The following is an 8,936-nucleotide window of genomic DNA, read 5'->3' on the forward strand; positions in this document are numbered from 1 at the left end:
GTAAGGGGTGGGAAGGATGCATTTGCCTCCCATGCTCTAGGTCCCACAATAGAGACTATTTTAGAGGCCAACAGGAGGTGCCTCTCCCCCAGCCCAGTGGGAGGCTGGCCAGACCCCCAACTCCAGGCTCCTTACTAACCTAAACCAGACCCCCGCTAAGCAGGCTCCTTACTTTGTGCCTTGATTTCCTCCTCTGTAAAATGGGGGCCAAAGAGTACCTGACTCCTAGGGTTGCTAAGAGGTTTAAATTGAGTAAGATATGTAAGGCACTTGAATGCCTGGCTCAATAGACATTGCATGTATGATGTTATACATTGTCCTACCCAGCACACGTAGCACCCAGAGCACAGGAGGGACCGTTAATGCTGGTGAAATGGAGGAAGGAGGCACAATCAGGGCAAATCCCACGAAGGGCCCGGGCTCTGAGCCCACCTTCCCGGGTCTTGGGTGGTATTTCGAGTGCTCCTTGATCGTCTTCAGGCAGTTCTCACCTGCCACGCCCACTCCCACACTCTCCCTGTGGAGATTGAGATGGAAAACTTGGTGAGCTTCTGAATAGGCTGGGCTTGGGGAGTTAAGGGGGGTCTCGACACCTCCTGAAGGTTCTCTGGGGTGGATGCACAGTCCATCAGCATCATCCCCAGAGGGAGGAGGCAGGCAGACAAAAGGGACAAAGGGTCTTGTGGCTGCAGGATGCGGAATGCACCAGAGGACCCCCAGCGGTGGCGGGAATGAGAAAAGCTGGCTCCTCAGTCACCTGCCTCCTCACAGCGAAGGACCAGCACCCTCCAAAGCTGAGTCTTCATCTCTTTGCCCTCCCACCACTCAAACTTGCTTCTAGAATGTTCCCCTTCTAGGAACATGTCTTTCAAGTCATCGTCATCCCCTCAACACCCTCCATCCAATCAGGGGCTGCCTCCTCTGGTCCCACCTCCCTCTGCACAGCCCGGAATCAACCACTCCCCTCAGTCTCTAGGAGAGCCCTTGGCCACTGTCTTCTCCCGCAGACTCTGGGCCTTCTGAGTTTGCTAATCTCTTATCTTCACTGATCCCTCTGAAATACAAATGCAGTCATGGCACTGCCCAGCCTAAAACCTTACTTAGGAGGAAGTCTGACCGCCCACCTTGGCTTTGGCAGCCTCAGCCGGCTTTCCCAGCTTCCACTCACATCCTAGTGCCGACCAGCGGAAATTTCATTGTTTTCTCTGCTTGAAAAGTGAGTTTTCCAATGACTGGCCGTATCAACTCCTACCCCTCCTTTCAGGGCTCAGCGCAAGTGACACCCCTAGCCTGGGCTCAGGGCCCATCACCTCTTTGGGAATTTCTTGTTAAACATCCGGGGAATCTGTGGTGGTGAGACCATCTCCAGCACAAGCACCATTGTCTCAGGAGAAATGTGCAGAGGAATGAGGAGAGAAGGAAAAGGAGGGGGACCTTTCTAATGAAGACCAGGCAAGATTAGGCAATAGGACACAGAACAGATATAAGCAAAGATTACTCAGACGTTCCTGGCCTGGGACACGGAGATGGATCAGCCCCGTCCGCAACCGTGGCAAAGCTGGGCCTCACCTCACTCTGGGCCTGGAGTGAGGACATGCACCTTCCCCTGGGCCCTGCTTCCTGGGAGTTGGGGACCTGACACCCCAAAGGCAGAGCACGATAGATACAGGGTCCAAGAATGTTTAGTAGCCACAGGGCATTGTCCTTGTCAATGTTTTTTAAAAAACAGAATCTTTCTTATTAATTTATCTTTGACCTGAAGCTGGGGGGAGAGCTAAAAGGACACATGAAAGTTAAGGAAACTTTCTCAAAAGATAGGAGCGCTGAATCAAAGCAGTAAGATGAGCTCTGTAGATACTCTGCCTTTAGAGGGGAAATGAGACACCCAGAAACAAACCGGTGAGGTTTCACATGAAAAAGATCTGAGGGTTTTCATCAACTCCCTGGTTCAGTATGAGCCACAGGGCTGAGGAGGCTGCTGGAACAGCCACGACCCTCTTTGGCTGCACCAGTGGGTTCACATTAACTGGATCAGGGCTCCCTCTGCACGGGTTAGACCACCCCTTGGGCTTTCCTCAAACATGGGTGTGCAGTTTGGAGGGATATGGAGAATCTGCAGTTTATTCACAAGAGAATGACCAGGTGCAGAGGATCTGGAAACTCTCTCTCCCCAGAAATCACTGAAGGTGATGTGTTTCTCCTGGAGAGAGGGAGACATGGATAGACGTGGATGCTGCCTCTCATGTTGGAGGGTGGTCGTGTCGGACAAAAGACTCGCTAAGTGTTTCTTTAGAGAGCAGAGCAAAGGACAATAAGCATAAATGATGAGGCAGGATCTCATCTCTCTGCCTCTCTCAGTTAGCACAGGAAAGCAGTTTCTAACAACTAGAGCGGTCCAGCCCACCAAGACAGTGAGCTTGCTGTCCCTGGAAATGTTCAGATGGAGGCAGAGTGATGTCAAGGATGTCGTAGACATCACTGGCCAATGAGCAGTGGTTCCTAACCCTTTTTCCCCTTCCAAACATCCCATTGTGAAGGAATCTCATGTTTGAAATATTGTATCTCTTTGACAAATGGCACATAGTCAAAGTAAAAATTATCCCATTTTAATACTTAAAAACTTGTGTATTATCAGTCGTCTGATGCTTAGCCAGGCCTGGGGCCCACTGAACAGAGAAAGAAGTGACTCAGCCTGGGGTCTGGAAATGCTTCTAAGAAAAGGAAGTTGTGCCTTTCAGCCAGGATCTCCATCTTCCAGTAACACCAAAATGACCAACACGAAGGGAAAGATGAGAGGCACCTGCTTTGTGTTCTCTAGTCCTTTTTGAAAACGTGGAATTGTTCCTTTGACCAAATACATGGAAATCTATAAGAAAGGTGATATTGTCGACATCAAGGGAATGGGCACTGTTCAAAAAGGAATGTCCCACAAATGTTCCCTGTAAGAGTCTACAGTGTTCTCCAGCGTGCTGTTGGCATTGTTGTAAACAAACAAGTTCAAGGCAAGATTCTTGCCAAGAGAATTAATGTTCACAGTGAGCACATTAAGCATGCCGAGAGCCAAGATAGCTTCCCGAAACGTGTGAAGGACAATGATCAGAAAAAGAAAGAAGCCAAAGAGAAAGGTAGTTGGGTTTGACTGAAGTGCCAGCCTGCTCCATCCAGAGAAGCATACTTTGTGAGAACCAGTGGGTAGGAGCCTGAAGTACTGGAACCCATTCCCTATGAATTCATGGCTTAATGGGTGTAAAAACAATTAAAGACCTCTAGACTGTTAAAAAAAGAGAGCAAGAGAGAGAGAAGAAAGAGAAGGAGAAGAGCTGGGATTTGAAGAATGATCTGGAGTTCTATGAGCAGACAGATGGGGGTTTTTGTAGCAGGGAAGGACTTGGGTAAGAACATAAGCTCCAGAATAAACTACTGAATATACACGTGGGACTGAGATGAGGCTGGAGGCAGGAGGGTGCAGATTCAAAAGGGCTGTCCATGCTCTGCTCTGGAGCTTGTCAGTTCAATAGGGGCCAGGCAGGGCTCTGACCAGGAAAATAGCATGATCTGCAAGGAGGAAAAAGGAGCTAGCCAAAAAAGGAAAGAATAGATAAAATCCAACTACTTTAAAGGAAGACCTTCTGTTATCAAGAAACACCCCAAGAAAATTCAGACAAGTCGCGTACTGGGAATGATGGCTGCAACACAGTTAAATGACAAGGGATTAACATCCAGAATATATAAAGAACTGTCATGAATCAATAAGAAAAAGAAAAAAATAGGCAAAGGAAACAAACAGGAATAGCACAGAAGAGGAAGCACAAATGCCCCATAAATATATGAAAAAATGTTCGGCCTCATTAGCAACAAAGGAATGAAAATATGTCGTACCCCCAAAATTGGCACAAATTTTAAAATTGGACAATGCTAAGTGTTGGTGAAGATGTCGAGCAGAGTGGGAACTCTTATCCCCTGTTGGCAGGAATGCAAATCAATACAACTATTTTAGAAAGCAGCTTGACATTTGGACACCCTTGAACTTCCGCATACCTTTGAACAACTGCATACCCTTGACCCAGCAATTTTACTCTCAGTGTATTCTCTAGTGCAATATTTCTCAAACTGTGATAAGGGTCAGTTTTGTTTTTGTCTTAATTTTCAATCTGTTGTGGGAATAATAATTTTGTAAAATATAATAAAAACGAATTCCTAAAAAATGAAGTGAAAAAAAGACATACAGTGTACAAGCCCTGATATTTTTCTACAAGATTCAACAGACATAAAGTTACTTATGTATGCCAAGGAGACACGGACAAGAATGCTACTGGCAAACTGTTTTGTAACAGTGAGAAACAAGAAGTAACTCACATGTCCAGTGACAGGATTGGCCATTGGAGAAATAAACTGTGGTGTGATCACACGATAGATTATGGACTGTTATGGAGTTGTGAAAATAAATGAACTCAGCTCTGTGCAACAACACCCATAAAGTCTCAGAAACATAATTGTCAGAGAAAAAACAAGGCTCCAAAGACTATAATATGATGCCTTTTTTTAAAAAGCTTCATCAAAGTATAATGTACATTTCCATATTGTAGCATATTCCACCCATTTTAAGTGTACAATTCAATGATTATTAGATCATTTAGAGAATTGTGCAACTATCACACTACCTAATTTCAGTACATTTCCGCCACCTCCCCCCCCAAAAATAACCCTCATGTCCATTTTCAGTCACTCCACATCCCCACCCCCAGCCCCAGGCAACCTCTCATCTATATTCTGTCTCTATAGATTTGACTTTTCTGGACATTTCATATAAATGGAATTATACAATATGTAGTCTTTTGTGTCTGGTTTCTTTCACTTAGCATAACGTTTTGGGAGTTCATGTTGTAACATGAATCAGTGCTTCATTCCTTTTTTATTGCCAAATAGTATTCCCTTGTGCGGCTATCCCACATTTTGTTTACCTGCTCACCTGTTGATGGACATTTGGGTTGCTTGCACTTTTCGGCTACTTAAATAACACTGTTCTGCATGCAAGTCTTTGCACAGACATGTGTTTTCATTTCTCTTAAGTACATACCAAGGTGACACTGTTTTTATAAAGCTCTTAAACAAGCAGAACTAAACAGTGTGATGTTTAGAGGTATATACAAAGTATGGAGACTATTCTTTAAACGAGAAAAGAATGATAAACAGCATTCAGGGGAGCTGGTCGGTCAGGGTACATGTAGGGGCAGGAAATGGAAAAGGGAAGGACAACACTAAGCTAGACAAGAGTAATGCTGGGTATTGGGTTTATGGGAGTTCATTTTATTACGTTTCATAACTTACATATACATTAGATATCATATATACATACATATTTATATTATATGTATCACATAATAAGAAGACATTTAAAAAGATGAAAGCCTGTCTCTGGGATGGTACTAACAATTCCACTGGGTTTTCATCTCAGGATAACCAGGTCCCTATTCCAGCAACAAGACTAAACATGCTTTGGGCACATGTCTGTACTCCTCGCTTACCCTGTTCCTGGCTCCCTCTGCTCCAGCCACAGTGGCCCCCGGGCTGTTTCTCAAAGGCAGGGAGCAGCTCCTGCAGGTGCTGGTGCCCCCACTGAAAAACCCCTCCCGGGATGTCCATAGGCTGCTCCCTGGCTCCCTTCAGAGCCGCTCTTCCCTAACTGCCCGAGATAGAATAGCACATCCCTTCACTCTAACCACCTCGGCCTCATTTACTTTTTGACACAGGATTATCGTCCTCCTGACACATATTTATTTGTTGTGTCTGTTGCTACTCACAGACACGCATGCAGAACGTCAGTTCCATGGGACCTGGGCTCTGTTTAGCTCACTGCCAAGTCCCCAGCACGTAAAAGTACCTGGCAGTAATGGGGGATCAGTAAATACTTGTTAAGTAAGCAGCCAAGCTTGGGGTCAGGTGGAGAGTACTGGTGTCATCCAACTGAGCTGCTCTCCTGTCAACCGAAACCACAAAGTAGGATGCTGTGGGTAACTATGCAGCTCATCTCAGGGAAATGTATGATTTCTCTTAGATGGGTTGAGGTATTGAAAATGGTTATCAGAGGGGCTGGCCCCGTGGCCGAGTGGTTAAGTTCGCGCGCTCCTCTACAGGCGGCCCAGTGTTTCGTTGGTTCGAATCCTGGGCGCGGACATGGCACTGCTCATCAGACCACGCTGAGGCAGCGTCCCACATGCCACAACTAGAAGAACCCACAACGAAGAATACACAACTATGTACCGGGGGGCTTTGGGGAGAAAAAGGAAAAAAAAAACAAAATAAAATCTTTAAAAAAAAAAAAAATGGTTATCAGACCCCTGCGATCACCTTCAAGGACACCTCAGGCTCCAGGATCCCAATTGGAAGCTACTGGGCTCGGCGAGCCTTACAGTACTTTGCAAAGCTAGGATTCCACATTTCCATGGTGGGGTGGCCTCTGGGGTAAAGAGGTCTTGTCATCAGGACCATGGTGATCCATACCCCAGACGGATACTTCCAGAAGGCAGTTGGCCATGAACCTAGAGCCCAAGGATGTCTGGACAGGGGATGTGGAGTTGTCCCCAGCTCCAGTCGTGCAATCTGCCCACATAATCTTAACTCCCGAGCTGTGCTGACCAACACAGAAACTACTGGCCATGTGCGTCTATTGAACATCTGAAACGTGGCCAGTGCAACTGGATTTTAATTATAATTAATTTTAATTAATTTAAAAATAGAAACAGCATAAGATATTTTTCCATTAAATACAACTTTATTGCTTTGGTAGGACTGCATTTCACTCTGTTGAAAATTTAGCATCCAAATTGAGATGTTAAAACACATACCAGATTTTAAGATTTAGCACACAAAAAACATAAAATATAATAATTATATTGGTTACACGTTGAAATACTATTTTGGATATATTGGTTTAAATAAAATGTTATTAAAATGAATGTTCCCGGGGGCTGGCCCCGTGGCCGAGTGGTTAAGTTTGCGCGCCCCGCTGCAGCCGGCCCAGTGTTTCATTGGTTCGAATCCTGGGCGCGGACGTGGCACTGCTCATCAAACCACGCTGAGGCAGCGTCCCACATGCCACAACTAGAAGGACCCACAACGAAGAATATACAACTATGTACCGGGGGGCTTTGAGGAGAAAAAGGAAAAAATAAAATCTTAAAAATAAATAAAATGAATGTTCCCTCTTTTTATTTTTTTAAATGTAGCTACTAGAAAACATAAAATTATATATGTGGCTCTCATCATATTTCTGTTGGACAGACATTTCCACCATCACAAGAATATTCCATTGGCTAGTGCTGGTCTAGAGTCTAAACAGACTGTCCTCACCTTGGCCTCCAAGCATCCTTGTCATTCCCACTTCCACGCCTGGCTCAGCTTTCTGCCTGGGGGGCCTGACCTTCTCTGATTCTCTGAGGCTAAACCCTGCCTTCCTCCAGCTGAAGCTGTCTTGCCTAATCCCTCCAGTCTGCAGGAGCCATCTTCCTCCCAACTCCTTAGCATCCACTATTTTACCAGCCTTAACCACTTAGCTTCGGAGAGCTAATTTTCTCCACCCAATTTTTATGTTAAAGGCAATAATGTTGTATTTCTCTCTTGGCCCAGTGCCTTGCATATAAGGAATGTTAGCCAATGATTTTGATAATATTAATAACATCTTGTTTTTGTGTGACAAGTGACAAAGGATCTGTCTTCATTTTCCCACAACTCTGAGGAGGAGGATGGGTAAAAATGTTTGCAGCCATTTTACACATGAGGAAACAGAGGCTCAAAGAAGTTATTTTGCTCAGGTCATAAGGCTTGTAAGTGTGGCCCAGATTTTCCTGACTCCTGATCCAGCGCTATTTCTCCTGCACCTTGCTTTTGGCGCCCACGTGAGTTAATCCTGAATAAATAGAGAAAAGAGAGATTCGCATGGGTTGAGGAAGCTAGAGCTGTTTATGTTAGAGGCAGGACTTGAGCTGGGCTTTGAGAGATGGGTAGGTTTGGCTAAGAAAAGAGAGTACTCAGTGAGAGAACCACAACTCCTCTGAAAACCAATCAATAATCAGGAGATTCTTTGATCAATGTAGAATGATGGAAGTAAACATTTGCGCATATTTTTAATAGTTTTATTGAGATTTAATTCATACTATAAAATTCCCCCTTTTTTTTAAACAATGTTTTATTTTTTCTGCTTTTTCTCCCCAAATCCCTTGGTACATAGTTGTATATTTTAGTTGTGGGTCCTTCCAGTTGTGGCATGTGGGATGCCACCTCAGCATGGCCTGATGAACGGCGCCATGTCTGCGCCCAGGATCCGAACTATTGAATCCCCAGGCGGCGGAAGCGGAGGGTGCAAACATAACCACTTGGCCACGGGGCCGACCCCCATAAAATTCCCCCTTTTAAAGTATGAAATTCAGTGGTTTCTAGAGTTGTCCAATCATCACGAACAATTTCGTCAACCTATATAGAAACTTCATACCATTGGCAATCACTCCCATTCCCCCTCCCCCTGCCCCTGTCAACCACTGATCTACTTTCTGTCTCTTTGAATTTGCCTACTCTAGACATTTTGTATAAATGGATTTATACAGTACGTGGCTTTTTGTGACTGGCTTCTTTCACGTAGCGTAATGTTTTTAAGGTTCAGCCATGTTGTAACATATAATCACTACTTCATTTCTTTTTGTGGCTGAATAATATTCCCTTGTATGGATATACCACATTTTGCTTATTCATTCATCAGTTGATGGACATTTGGGTTGTTTCCAATTGGGGGCTATTATGAATAATATTCTGTTGCTTTGAACATTTGTGTAAAAGTTTTTGTGTGGACATGTTTTCAGTTCTCTTGGATGTATACCTAGGAATGGAGTTGCAAGATTACATAGTAACTCTATGTTTAACCTTTTGAGGAATGGAATTGCAAG

General features: G+C 44.6%; 1 pseudogene; it reads left to right on the top strand.

Moving 5' to 3' along the window:
• Window positions 1-201: 201 nt before the first annotated feature.
• On the top strand, window positions 202-3,638 carry LOC123276254 (large ribosomal subunit protein eL21-like; annotated as a pseudogene).
• Window positions 3,639-8,936: the final 5,298 nt, after the last annotated feature.

Source organism: Equus asinus, chromosome 13, assembly GCF_041296235.1.
Source record: "Equus asinus isolate D_3611 breed Donkey chromosome 13, EquAss-T2T_v2, whole genome shotgun sequence".
Classification (NCBI taxonomy): domain Eukaryota; kingdom Metazoa; phylum Chordata; class Mammalia; order Perissodactyla; family Equidae; genus Equus; species Equus asinus.